The 14,444-nt window shown below is 37.2% G+C and overlaps 1 protein-coding gene and 1 pseudogene across 2 annotated transcripts in view; both read right to left on the bottom strand.

The window, feature by feature from the left end:
* Positions 1-14,444, bottom strand: part of SESN1 (sestrin 1) — a 104,419-nt gene that overhangs the window by 72,298 nt on the left and 17,677 nt on the right. The window lies entirely within an intron of this gene.
* LOC130855070 (cytochrome c-like) lies at positions 13,023-13,437 on the bottom strand (annotated as a pseudogene).

Genomic DNA, 14,444 nt, shown 5'->3' with positions numbered 1-14,444 from the left:
TTCTTGCCCTTAAAAAAGGTGAGGCAGGGGAATGAACTAAGAAAGGAAGTTTAGACAGAAAAGAAACCTCCTGCTCTAAGAAATAACATGATCCAAGATACAAGGCATACTATATTTGAGGAAACACCAAATTTAATATAGAGTTTTCCAAAACTTATGCAACTTCACATATATAAATTTGTAGATAATAACTTCTTAACATTTTACCAACCCAAGGAAGTCATTTCTCAAAATTTAATTTTAAGAAAATTTCATCTTAACTTGGAGATGTAAAAAACATTCTGGGACCTTTGAAGCCAGCTGATGTATATCCTAGATTCCAATAGTAGATTAGTCAAGTAAAGCAGGCACAAAATGGTATTTCACAGACATGTGATAGTGCTATTTCAATGATCAGTAGATTTGCCTATAATGTTCATTCAATTACACATGTTCAGAACTAATATGATATGGGTTGATTCTTTGAGTCTAAAACATGGTCACTTCTACAACAAATACATGTGAAAAAGCAGAATAGGCTGGCAAAATTTGAAATACTAGTTCCCATTCCACACACACCCACACGGCACTGCTTATATTAGAGAAGCTATCCTATTTATGCATATTTTTGCTTTTAATCTGTAGAATTTAGGATTAAATTCAGTCCTAATTTTTATTCTCACCTATGCTGCCCCTACCAATCCTGCCAATAATTGATGATAATACATTATTCTAAAAAGTTACGTATGATAATTTTCCTGAGACTTTTCTTCAAATTTGACTTTTCTTTCATTCGCAAGAAAACAGGGCTAGACCATAACAATGAAAGTGAACTCCACCAGAGGCAAGACAATATGAGTAAGCTTGGGGACTTCCCCTTTGCTACACCATAGTACTCTTTGACCTACTTTGGTTTTCTACAAATCACTCCTTTAGTTCTGAGCCTTAAAACACCAAAGCTAGGCTTATGTTAAGCAGTGTGCATTAATAAATGATAACACCACCACCACACATACACATTTATATTAAGGAATAAAAATCACCTAATCTGTAAAAAAAAAAGTCACACTACTAAACATTAACAAAGGATCATTTTTTGAGGTTAGTTTTTTGTTTGTCTGTTTTTCCTGGAATAGATTCTAAAACACTTAAAAGGAGACTTTTAAGAGAAGTATTATAAGAAATGCTGTAACAGCATTTTCATACTGGCACTCCACGTGTGCCCTGCTGATCCATAGGTCCAGCCTATGTCACAAGAGCCTGTTTATAAAACATCACAATTGTTTCGTTCCCTGACTAGGGATCGAATCCAGGCCCTTGGCAGTAAAAGCACGGAGTCCTAACCACTGGACTGCCAGGGAATTCCCAAAACTTCACAGTTTCTAACTGGAGTGAGAGAGGTCTGAGCTGCCAAGACTTTTTTCCTATGGAAGAAGATGCATTCTGCCTTTTCCGTGGATTAGTTCAATACTGTGGAGTTTTAGAAAGATTTTAGAATAGAGTCATGTGAAAATAAAGAGCAATGACAGTTAACTAATCTCTTTTAGAGGGAAAAATCCCTGAAAGGCAAAGACAAATCCCTCCTTCATTTACCTTTTTAGGTCAGAAAAACTAGGTCGTTAATGACTATAATTAGTACAGTATCTGTCGGATGCTCCATTCTACTTTAACTACATACAATAGAATACTTTAATCTTATTTAAATTATGATTAAATGAGATCAGTACTAACTGTGTCATGGAGCCATTTAGTAAGCCTCAGAAAATTTGTGACTGGAAGGTAGCAATTTTTCCCCAAGACAAGTGACCAAGATAATCAGGAATAATCACACGTTTTTCCTTCCCTCTTCATTACATTTATGCCAGGCACTTTTCAATGTGTCAAGAGGGAAAACATACACTATTCTTTCTAACTTCCCCTCCCAATCTTTTCATCAGGATAGGCTGACTTCAAATCAAATAAATTTAAATGGTCAATTCAATAAATGTGCGTGAGCCTTGATTTAATTTGTGATCAAAACTGCTACAATAATAGAAAGTTAACATTTTCTTTGAAAATACATTCAACTTTGAAATATCTTGTACATATTATTCACAACTCAGATGTGTATCTGATTTTAAAATGTACATAATATAAAATTAAAGCAATAGTAAGTTTTTTCTAATTTAAAATTTCCTTGAGGGGGCTTCCCTGGTGGTGCAGTGCGTAAGAATCCACCTGCCAATGCAGGGGACATGGGTTCCAGCCCTGGTCTGGGAAGATTCCACATGCCACAGAGCAACTCAGCCCATGTGCCACAACTACTGAGTCTGTGCTCTAGAGCCCATGAGCCACAACTACTGAGCCTGAGAGCCACAACTACTGAAGCCTGCATGCCCAGAGCCCATGCTCCACAACAAGAGAAGCCACTGCAATGAAAAGCCCATGCACCACAACAAAGAGTAGACCCTGATTGTCACAACTAGCGAAAGCCTGCACACAGCAACGAAGACCCAAAGCAGCCAAAAATAAAATAAAAAATAAATTTATTAAATAAATAAATAAAATTCCCTTAGGAAAAAAGAACAATGAGCTAACTAACATAGAGACTTGTGAACCACATCTGATGCCACAGATTAAACCTAAATAATTGAAAGCCATGTTATATAAGAAACAGACTTGAATAAAAAATCATTTATAGTCTTAAATTTAGTCTTAAAACTTAATGTCTGTCCTCCACTAGAGTGAGGCTTCATGTAGGTAGAGGCCCTGCCAATTTCCAATAAATGTGAAGTCTTAAAACTTATTTATGTATAACATAAAAATGAAAAAAATTTTAAATTTTGAACATTTTCAATTATAAATATAATTATTATTTTAAACTAAATGGACATATCGGAACTGATTTCCCCTAAACATTTTGGGCTATGCAGTATACTTGACTTTACCTTCCTCTTTTAATTAATCTAACAGATATTTATTTAGCTTTTACTATGTGCCTAGCGAGTGAAGGAGAAATAAATGATGAGAAAACCTGGCAGGGCCCCTACCTACATGAAGCCTCACTCTAGTGGAGCACAGACATTAACCCAAGAATGATCTAAATGTAACAAAGCATGTGCCCTGAGGAATAATGAGAGAGAAGGGATTTAGTCAGGAAAGTCTGAGAAGACTTAGCCAAGGAAGTTACAGCTGAGCGAGATCTGAAAGATGAGGAACAGGCATTTATTAGGTGAGAAAGAGAGAGGAGAAGCTCTGTCAAGGGAGAGCACATATAAAGGCTTTGTAGTAAGAGCAAGCAATCAGAGCACGCTGACCTTGAAAAAGGGACTGCAGACAGCCTGCGAGCCTGGGCCACACAGAGCAAGGAAGAACGCGTTGCGAGATAAGGCTGCAGAGGTCAGCAGCCGCCAGCCCATGGACACCTTATAGGGAGGGGGCCTATTCACCCTGCTTACTCCTGTTGACCTGTCATAATCCATCTTCTCATGATGTTCCAGTGTGCATGATAAATTATGTGAGGCCACATGTAGCATTTTGTCCTTGACCAAAACATCATCAGAAATCATTTATAAGAATTTTAAAGTTGTGTGTGTGTGAGACACACAGACATAAAAAAATAGCAATAATTATAACATGAATTTAAGCATGAAGGTAAATATACAATTGCTAGAGATCCCTTCACCTGCAAAGTCTGAAATGCACTTCACAGTTGGTCTCAGGGAGAACAAGAAATCTAAAATTGCACCAAATCAATGAGCAATAAAACCACTCCCCAGAGAGAAACCGCCGGGGGTGCTTGGTCACTGCTCCATTTGAGTCCCAATTCCCAGTTGCCCTACAGAGGTTGAGGGGCCTTCTGGTCTGAAGAGGGAGTGTCAGGTACATCTCTGTCAGTCAGCCGGGTGGGGGGTGTCATAGATCCATATCTATATACTTTGCCAGGACAGGTCTAGGAGCAACAGTTTGAAGATAAAAAAGTTGGGGGGGGGGGCAGGGTGGGGAGAGAAGGGAGACAGTTCAGAAAAGAAAGCGCTGGGTGGGGAAAGGCCAGCAGGCTGCAGGAAGTAGACCAACGATTTGCCCCAAATTCCCCATGGGCCTTACCCAGTGGGCAGTTCAATGACAGTGATGGATGGGAGGGGATGAAGAGGGCGTGGAAATGTTCAGGAAGGAGATGAGAACAGTTGAGAAAGTTTAGGGAACTGTGACCGAGGAACTGTCTACACATCGTCACTATTGTGACATTTGCCTGATCTTTGAATCCTGAGGTCTCTGAGATTAATACTGTGACCACTGCTGTTTTCCCTTTGCATTTTTCTGGTATACCTTTGCTGATTTAACCTTTTGATGATACTTTCCATCAGATGAGTCTTGTGTTACAGCTTCTAATCTGATTATCTTTACACCAGTCTATAAATTCCTCAGCAGGGGAGCTTTACACATTTGTTTAGAAAGATGTTCATTGTGTACAGTGAAGTTAATAAAGCATTTTATGGAGGCAAAAAGAGAAACTTTCACAAGTCTTCTGGTATATAAAAATACCTGAAAATAGTTATACTTTTAAAGAGGAAAAAAACCTTTGAAAAATTTAGGATTTCTTCTATTTCACCCTTTCAGCCTTTTACTTTATTCATATCAATGTGAAATTAAATAAATGAAATAAAATTGAGCCATGTGCATAACTTTGGATCCAAAGAATTAACTGAAATTCACAACATGGAAATTGCCAATGAATGGTCAAATCATCATGAAACATTCTTAGGATCTTAGTGAACTAATATTTAGCCTGTCACTAAACTGGCTTGATATCTGCCAACCTTTAGGGTTCCTCCCCCACCCCCTTTTATTCCTATAGGCTACGAACATTCCAAATAATCAACCAGCTATACCCTTATGTTCTTGAATTATATGCTTAAACCTAAAGCTGACTCAGACCCTATATCAGGCTATAATGGGAGGCAGTATACTTGACCCCAAAGCAACATGCATTCATCTGTGTAGATAATACTCTGCCCCACAATGTACTAATTGATGTCAAAATAGAAAGTGATTTAAGGACAGTATGTAATACTTGAGAACAAAAGGCGAGATCTGAAAGCCACAAATTATCATCAATCACCCAATCAAAACATGGGTCATAATCAGCTGGTTTTTAACAAGCTTAGAGAATATCAAACAGAGAGAGAGAGAGAGAGAAAAAGAAGGAAAGAAAAAAGGCAAAGAAAAAAAATCACAGAGAGTATATCAAATGTAAACAAATCTCATCACATCTACATCACTGATAACATAATGTTGGCAAAATCTGTGTGTTCACAAACTAATAACACTCAGTGTTCTCTACTTATGTAACAGAGGCAAAACAACAAGAAACAGGACTCTCTTTTATACTTTTTACACCCATCTATCGGTCTGCAAGCCTTCAGATTACCAAATATACTGTGACAATTTAAAAAGTTACCAATAACAGTACTGTGTGCTCGTAGTTTTTTCATTAACTGTGACATATAGGTCACCTTTCACGTATTCAATTGTGTTATTTTAATAAGACATGAAATACTAATAATAATTAAGGGCAGTTGTTTACCCTAATATCTACCCCAACCACTCCTCCTGCTACTGGACCCACTTCCTGAGCTGCCAAACGTAAAACTGTACTTGTTTTTTAACATCCCTCCCCCCGTTTCCAAATTTAATACTTTTAAATTCTCTTTTCCTATTACCTCTCATTCTCATATCTCTTACCTTAATTTTCATAAGCTTTTATTTCCTTTAACTATATAGGCATATTTGAGAAGCATTATTATCAGTGTTCTGACAGGTTTATAAAAAATATTGTTTTCCCTAATGCTATTACTTATTCTGCCTCTCAGCTTTATAAGAATGAATATTATTCAGTTCCTCCTTTTCCTATTTCCATCTACTCGTTCAATTTTCATAGACCTGTTTCTTTTTATTATTCATTTTAAAAATAAATAGTAATCTACTGTGCTTTAAATAACTAAAATATAAACTCACTTAATTTTTAAAATAATTTAATTGACCCTCTCACACATTCCTTTCTATATGATCATGGAGACAAGGGGAGGAAATTCGGAAGCAGAGCTGTTGTTCTTTCTAAAGTAGCTTCAAAGGTAGTATGAGATGACTAGAGGATTTTTTTAAAAGAGAAAAAAAGAAAAAAACAAGATTATTGGGCTTAACAGGGACAAGGCTACAAGCCAAAAAACAAAATACACGTGTACTCAGGTTGGAAGAGGCTCTGAATTACACACTTGTCTTTCAGAGATTTGTGGGCAGAGCAATAGTAGTATTCTCAGTGTCACAAAATTCTGTACATTTATTAAAGGCGAAAAAATAACAAAACAAAAATATAATTTATTTTCTTTAAAATATAGTAATAACCAGAAGCAGCTGCTCTTAGGGAATGGGAGAACTACTGAAGAGTCAACTAGTCTCACATAAGTGGGGGAAAAACCCCGGTACTTTGGTTTTATATTATAGAGTGATAATCTCTATGGCCAGTGTCTATATGTTCTGGTACTAAGGGATGTGCTTAATAGTGGCTCCTGTCAAAATTATATAATTTTTATAATTACATAATTATATATATAATTATATTATTTTAAAACCACATGAAATAATAAATAATTAAATAAAAAGTTTACTTTGTAAAAAAAAATATAGTAATACCTTTCTCTATTATAATACAAAATACTATCTATAATTATAGTCTAAAATGAAGACATTGAAGGTTTTTTTTTTACAAAGAACACCTTTTAGTTTAATGTAGGATAAGAGCCTAAAGTAGCTAAGAATGAGACTGCCCCTCAAATTCTGAAGGAGACATCTTTCAAATGGATAAAAATTATTAATATATAGAGTGGACAGTAAATTCATGAAATTAAGAGAATACTCTAGAAATTCTGGTTTTGCATCCAAATTGACATTTGCATCATATTGACAGGTAATACTTTGTTAGATACCATATCTTGATTTCTGGCTTAATAATATATCCGTAAACTAATAATAAAAAGACACAAACCTACAATTTCTATTCACATCTCTTTCTCTCTAGATCCTTTGCTGTAGCTTCCTAATGAAGGGAAAAGCAAGCACAGGCCTGTTTAGGAGGCACAGATTAGTTACTATAGTTTTTTGTTGTTGTTGTTTTTTAGGCTTTTTTGTTTGTTTGCTTTTGTTTTGAGGAGGGGGTGGAGGCTTACTATTTCTCTTTCTCCCCTGTAGCGAGGATAAGAGAGTCATGTGAAACCCTCTGGGATAGGATGAAAAAGAAAATAGGTAGGACTCATATGTGCATCTATTTTATTTTCCTTAGGAAAATTAGACCAATTTGGTAAGATCTGGACGTGTATCATACCACTGAGGTTATCTGATGGCATTTACATTTAATAAAAAATGATGCCAAAGAAGTCAACTAGATAGTCTTCTATTTTAGGAACGTGTGATATGAAGTGAAGAAAATGAATTAATCGTGGAGGGGACTCTGAAAGAGCCACTAACAACAACAACAACAAAAATGATGGCAAAGTGCTTAAATAACCCAGCCGCAGAGTGGAAACCCAAGAAGTTTACCAAATAGCTATTTAATTTTAGAAAAAAAAAAGCTAAGGGGATTTCTAGGAAGATGATGGAATAAATGCTCATTCTTAGAAAATCTAACATAGAACAACCAAACTATCAGAATCAATGAAAAGGAGATCAAAAACCTAACAAGGGACTTCTACCCGCCAATGCAGGGACACAGGTTCGAGCCCTGGTAATGGGAAGATCCCACATGCCACAGAGCAACTAAGCCCTTGTGCCACAACTATTGAGCCTGCATGCCAGAACTACTGAAGCCTGTGCACCTAGAGCCCGTGCTCTGCAACAAGAGAAGCCACTGCAATGAGAAACCTGTGCACCACAACAAAGAGTAGCCCTGACTCATCGCAAGTAGAGAAAGCCCACATGCGGCAACGAAGACCCAATGCAGCCAATAAATAAATAAATAAATAAATAAATAAATAAATAAATAAATAAAATTTAAAAAACAGAAAAACAAAAACCTAACAAGATAAAATTAAGAATATTATACAACTCTGAAGTGGTCAACTTAAGTCTAAGGAACAAGTATCAAAAACTACCCAAGGGGAAGAAAGGTTGCAAGGGGTCCAGGAAGACATCTAAAATGGTGAAAGTTCTTAAACCACTTGAATATCCAGTAGATATAAATGAACACTATTTTAAAGGATAAAGGAAGAAATAATGACTGCCCTCACAAGGAACACATTATAGTAGTGAAAGACAGTGTTAAACGTTTTAGAGTCCATGCAGAGAAAAACTGATTTGTTTGGGCCAAGTAACAATGAAGACTTGCAGTACAGCAAACATAAATCACATATAAAGTAGTAAAGAGATACCAGAGCACAAAACAAACATTCAGATCTGGGAAAAAACAAAACAAACATAAAAAGCTATTATCATCTTATTACCTCCTTGGACATGGTTATTCTGGTGCAACATTAACAAAATCAATTGTTCCCTCAGATAGGTTTATTTAAAATATATTTTTTTAAACCTTCATTCTAATATCATTTAATTTAGTTGCTTTTAAGATGAATAAAAGATTATATAACCACAAGACCCTGCAGTCTGAATGTCCCACTGTCCTGCAGCCCTCTTATTCAACAAAATAACTTGAATCCCAAAGTCTCCCCAGCCATACAACTTCTCTCCCCACCCACAGGGATTTAGTTTATCTAAAGGAACTGTATCACCTTCGCTGTGGGCACCTCCACACTGTAACAAGGTGTAGAGTAGAAAGGACAAAAAAAAAAAAAAGACATATGGGAAAAGGTTAAGATGGAGCTCCAATACTTATCTATCAGTAGGTCAAAAAGGACAGATGTAACAGAATAATGGAGGAAAAATAATATAAGAATAATTTGAGATTCAGATCTTTATATTGAAAGGCCCCAAGTGCAATGGATTAATCATAAAAGGTAGGCAGAGACACACACTCTAACATACACTAACAATATTTCAAAACGCTAAGGATGAATCAAAACACCTTAAGCTCTCAGACTGTCCTTGTTCTTAGGATATATGATAAAGTATTTAAGGGTGAAGTGTTTGTAACTTTCAAGAAGTTCAGCAAAAGGAGAGAAAAAGATTAGAAAAAGCCATTTTGGCAAAATGTTAATATGTGAATCTAGGTGAAGGGTATGTGGTATTTACTGTATTGTTCTTTGAACTGTTCAAAAGATTAAAAAAAAAAAGTTGGAGAAAAAAGAAAAGGCCCCCAGAGAGAGGTAAAATAAAACAAACAAAAAAAGGTTTCATTAAAAAAGAATGAGGCTCAGACTGGCATAAGACTTCTCATTAAAAACACTAGGTGCTAGAAAATGATGGAACAATGTCTTCACAGTTCTGAGAAAATGATTTTAATCTAGAATTCTATGAACTATAATAAAACCTGAGGGCAAAGTAAAAACAATTTTCAAGGGCCAGAAGGCTTAACTCCCACTCACTGCTTAAGAAAGAAAATAATGAGTTTATGCAATTTAAGCAACATAGCAGTGATACTTAAATGAAAAACTGGTTGAAACTGAATCTTCATTACTGTCGTGCTAGTCCAAACACGGTATCAATCATTGCTGAAACACCACAATGGCTTTTTAATTGGTTTTCATGCTTCCACTACTGTACCCCTGCTATCGCTTCCTACACAGCAGCCCATGTAATTTTATTATAACCTAATATTCTATTTATTTTTTAATGTAGGTAATATATTCACATTGAAAAATACATTCACATGATTCGAAAATAGAAGGTACAAAAAGACATTATGTCTCTGAGACCCAGATAATGGGGTTCTTGCACTTTAGAGGGCCCATTACAGGTCTCTTTCAGGTGCACCCCTCCAATAGGTGAAGAGCACACAGAGCCAAGGACATATACTCATCCAGACCATGTTCCAGGTACTTGAACCCTGGGACTCTGCCAAACGGGCTAAGCCCTCTTCTAGGGCTTATGGGTTGTCCATCTTTGGCTAAACACAGGGCCCAAAAGGGCACCTCTAGGTCTAAGGAGTGGGCAAGTGGCAGCTGTATGTGGGGTGTGCAGAGAGTCCTGATGTGAGGGCAGGTGTCCAGCCTTCATGGTATAAATCTGAGAGTGGGATTGGGGTAGGAGGACAGGGTGGACAGGCCACACGCTGTCTAGATCAGAGTGAATTGGGAAACAGCATACTGCAAAAAGCATCAGTCCCATCTCTGTACCCAGCCAAAAAAGTTTTCCTTCCCAAAGACAATCACTGTTTTTGACCCAAGAGTGACTATTTTAAATAACAAATCTGAAAATGTAATCTCCAACCAAAAATTTAATGGTTCTCCATTACTGTTAGGATAAAATCCAAAATCCTTAAAATGGTCAACATGGTGCTTCTCAAACTATAATGTGTGTAAGAGTCACTTGGGGATTCAAGTCTGGTTCAGTAGGACTGGGGTGAGGCTTGAGATTTTGCATTTTTAACAACTTCCTAGTTGACACAGATGCTGTTGGTCTGTAGGCCACAGTAGAGAGGGCTTAAAGAGATTAAGGCTCCTTTTGAAGCTATAATTCCAGCTATCCCAGCCAGGGAGAGACTTTCCTCTTGGTCTACCTACCTGATTTAAAGCTGCAGCTGATACAGGCAGATGGGAGGGAGGACAGAAATTGCCAACAGTAGCTAACATTTATTCATTCATTCAACAAATAAGTTACTGGATGTCTGTTTGTATGTGCTAGCACTGGCCTAGGAAGCCCGGCAATGAACAAGAAAAAGTCTCCATCTTCATGGAGCTTACAGTCTAGGAGGGCAGACAGAATCAACAAGGAAGTAAGTAGGAAACAATGTTAGGTAGTGTTTAGGCTAAGAAGAAAAATCAATCAAGATAAGGAGGCAGAAGATAAGAAGACTTGCTGTTTTAGACAAGTGAGTCATATACAGGATAGATTTAATGTTTTTTGCCATACTAAGTACTAAGGTAGGCACTATGCTGATTACCTTAAAGAGATAAAGGTGCTATTATCTCACGGATATGAGGCACATTGTCTTATTTTGCAGGTAATAAAACCGAATCTTAGAGACGTTAAGATGTTAACGATCGCCATTAGCTTGAAAGAGAGCTAAAACTATGAGAGTTAGCTGCAGAATCACTTAAAAATAAGCATTTTATTTAGTCAGTGTTTTTTCAATAAAAATGGCAATAATACGTGAATTGAACAGATCTAGGGACAAATATAAACAAACAGGTAAATTTATATTATTTGCATTCACCAGGATCAATAATAAAATATTCTTTAGTTTTGAGAGGCAGTATAGTGTTGAGATGAATAGAACAAACTTCAAAGACTAAATGCCCAAGTTTGAATCCCAGCTCTACCATGTACACTAGCAAGGTGAACGGGGGCAAGTTAGATAACCTTTCTGTGCCTCAGCTTCTTCTTATTAAATGGGTGAGTTAATGGATAAATCCAAGTACAGAGCTTAGAATGGCATCTGAAGAAAAAGTCCAAGCACTAGAACGTTAAGCTGTATGAGGGTAGTGATCTTTCTCTCTCTTGCCCACTGATGTATGTAGTGCCTAGAAAAGTGCCTAACAATAGCAGGTGCGCAATCATTATTTGTGGATTTCACTGCTATCAACATGGTGATTTCTGGACAGATGAAAAAAACGGAACCATTTAAGCTCAGCTACTTAAACTTGGAAACTTTCCCTTTCTTCCCAAACTCCCTCCCTCTAAAACAAAAGGGAAACAAGCCTTCTTAAGTTGCACATCCAACTCTTCTAAGGCCCACAGCACCAAAATCTGATCAATAAACCAGACTTCAGTTGAGCAAGAGTGCCATCTAGTGCTCATGAAAGCTACAACAAGCTGAGAATTCAGAGTAAATTTTCATAGTGTGATGAAGACAAAAACCCCAGAAATGCAAAATTCATTAGGAAAAAGTCTGCGCTACCAACAGCCAAAGTCTTTCTTTCAAATGAAAGAAATACAAAGAATTTAAAAATTGAAGCTTTCTACAGAAAATTAAAGAATTGAAGCTTTTAAAATTAGTATATACTATATTAGAAGAAACATTTCGGAGAGTGTGCTCAAGTTCTACTTACGCTACAGGCCATCCTGCTATGAATAAAGTGGTGCATTGAGCTTATTTTCTTTTCAATGGCATGTGTTTTGGTTGTATTAGAAGAAACAGAAGTATCCATTATAAAAATTTTGGAAAAATGTATAAAAGTATAAACCACAGCACAGAGGTAACCACTGTTAGCATTTGGAGATTTATATATATATATATATGAGTCAAAAACAAGTCAAAAATTATCTGCACTCTGGCTGTAGAATTTACTTTAATTAACTTTTAGAGAAGACAAATACATCATTTTTCAACATAATCTCCTTGCTTTTCAATACACTTTGTTCATCTGTCAACAAGCTTTTGTATTCCCTTGTTAAAAAATGTTTTAGGGTGAGCTGCGAGCGATGAATGCACCTCTGTCTTCACTTTCTAATGTTTATTTTTTTTAAGTGCTAAATATTCTTTATTTGATGCTACACATACACCACACTAAAATGCCTTTCACTGAGTAAAAGGCAATATTTTAGATAGAGAATTTTAATTAAATTGGCATAGTTAAGACCAAAAAGATAAAGTGGACATTGCCAGTACATCTTCAGCCCTTGCCTTAACAGGCAAATGAACACAACTTGAAACATAGGTGAATCTTTCTCCGTTCTGTAAGACAGTGAAGGGATCTTCTCAATATTTAAATATAGTCATATAACCAGTTATAGAAATCTAAATATAAAACCAATCTCCTATAGGGTTTGAGAAGGCATTCACCATCTCCCTGAAAAGTTAAACATTCCTTATTCAAATTTAATCATCTCTTTAGAAGGGGAAATCAGTGATAGCACTTGTTGAATTGGAATTACTATCAAAATTCAAAAAGCTGACCATATTCATTTAGCCACAAGCCAATCTTATTTAAATTGGGACAGAAATATTACATCAGCCATTCACTATCTGAATTCTAGTGTATGAGATCAATTTAAATATGGTACACATAAAAAGTCACGAAACATTTGTTTTGTAATAAATAAGGCAGTGGCCAACTCTCACTCATTAGTATCTCGTTTGAGATAAGCTATTAGGTCTGCCCTTTCTCCCCTCTTCTTAATGCCAGCGAAGATCATTTTTGTTCCAGGGAGGTACTTCTTGGGATTCTCCAAACAGTGTCTCCTCTCCCCAGGTGAGGCCCTTGTTTTTGTTGGCATCTGTGTTAGAGAATCCAGAAGACTGAACTTTCTCCCAATCAGACCATGGAGATCTGGCCCAGTCTTGTGCTTGCCCCTCTTTTCCACAGTATGGCACTGAGCACGCTTCTGAACAAAAATCTTCTTGCCCTTCTCAATATCACCCATTTTCAAATTGTTCTTTCTCCGTGCACAACTAAGAGGCTGCCGCTCACAAGCCAAACATCCCACTCTTTAAGCCCAAGGACACACCAGTCTGTGCCTATGTATGGATGTTGGTGCAACCAAACCCTTTTTATGTTTATTTACTTTATTGATTTGTTGGCTGTGTTGGGTCTTCGTTGCTGTGCACGGGTTTTTTTCTAGTTGCGGAGAGTGGGGGCTATTCTTCATTGTGGTGTGCGGGCTTCTCAGTGTAGTGGTTTCTCTTGTTGCGGGGCATGGGCTCTAGGCCCGCAGCATGTGGGATCTTCCTGGACCAGGGATTGAACCTGTGTCCCCTGCATTGGCAGATGGATTCTTAGCCACTGCACCACCAGGGAAGTCTGTGTCTTCACTTCCTCATCAGAGGTGAATCTTTGTCCTTGTAGGGCTGCTTTCAGGAGACCAAACACGTGAAAGTCCGATGCAGCAAGATTAGGACTATAGGGAATATGCTTTAACACCTCAAAATGAAGATTTTGCAGAATGCTGACAGTGTGGGCAGAAGTGTGCGGACATGCATTGTCATGCAAGATCACATGGATAGCAGTCCTCGGATAGCAGTCCTCAGCGTTTAATCCGGTTTAGGCTTCAGCACAAACTTTTCGAACTTAAGTCTGTGCTGGATTATTTCATAGGTAGAGCCATTTGCTGATTTGCAAATGATTTGCCACATAATCCACTGTCACTCGTCTAATCGACAGAATTTCACATGTACACTCAATGTTGTCATCAGCCGTGGATGGGCATCTGGCTCCTTCTTAATGGATAACACTTGTGCGACATTCTTTGAACTTCTCTATCCGTTCATACACACTTCTTCATGACAAAGCACTTTCTCCATACTGCACACAAAGTTTTCGATAAATAACGGCATCAGGTACTCTCAGACCACAAAAAAAGAATCACTGCACACTGCACGCTGCTCTTCTTTTGTGCAAATCACAAGTGGGGCATCCATTTTTGCTTGCACTGCAGTT

This window comes from Hippopotamus amphibius, chromosome 6, assembly GCF_030028045.1.
Source record: "Hippopotamus amphibius kiboko isolate mHipAmp2 chromosome 6, mHipAmp2.hap2, whole genome shotgun sequence".
In the NCBI taxonomy this organism is placed as follows: domain Eukaryota; kingdom Metazoa; phylum Chordata; class Mammalia; order Artiodactyla; family Hippopotamidae; genus Hippopotamus; species Hippopotamus amphibius.
The sequence above is the reverse complement of the archived record's forward strand: the minus strand, read 5'-3'. Positions and strand labels throughout refer to the sequence as shown.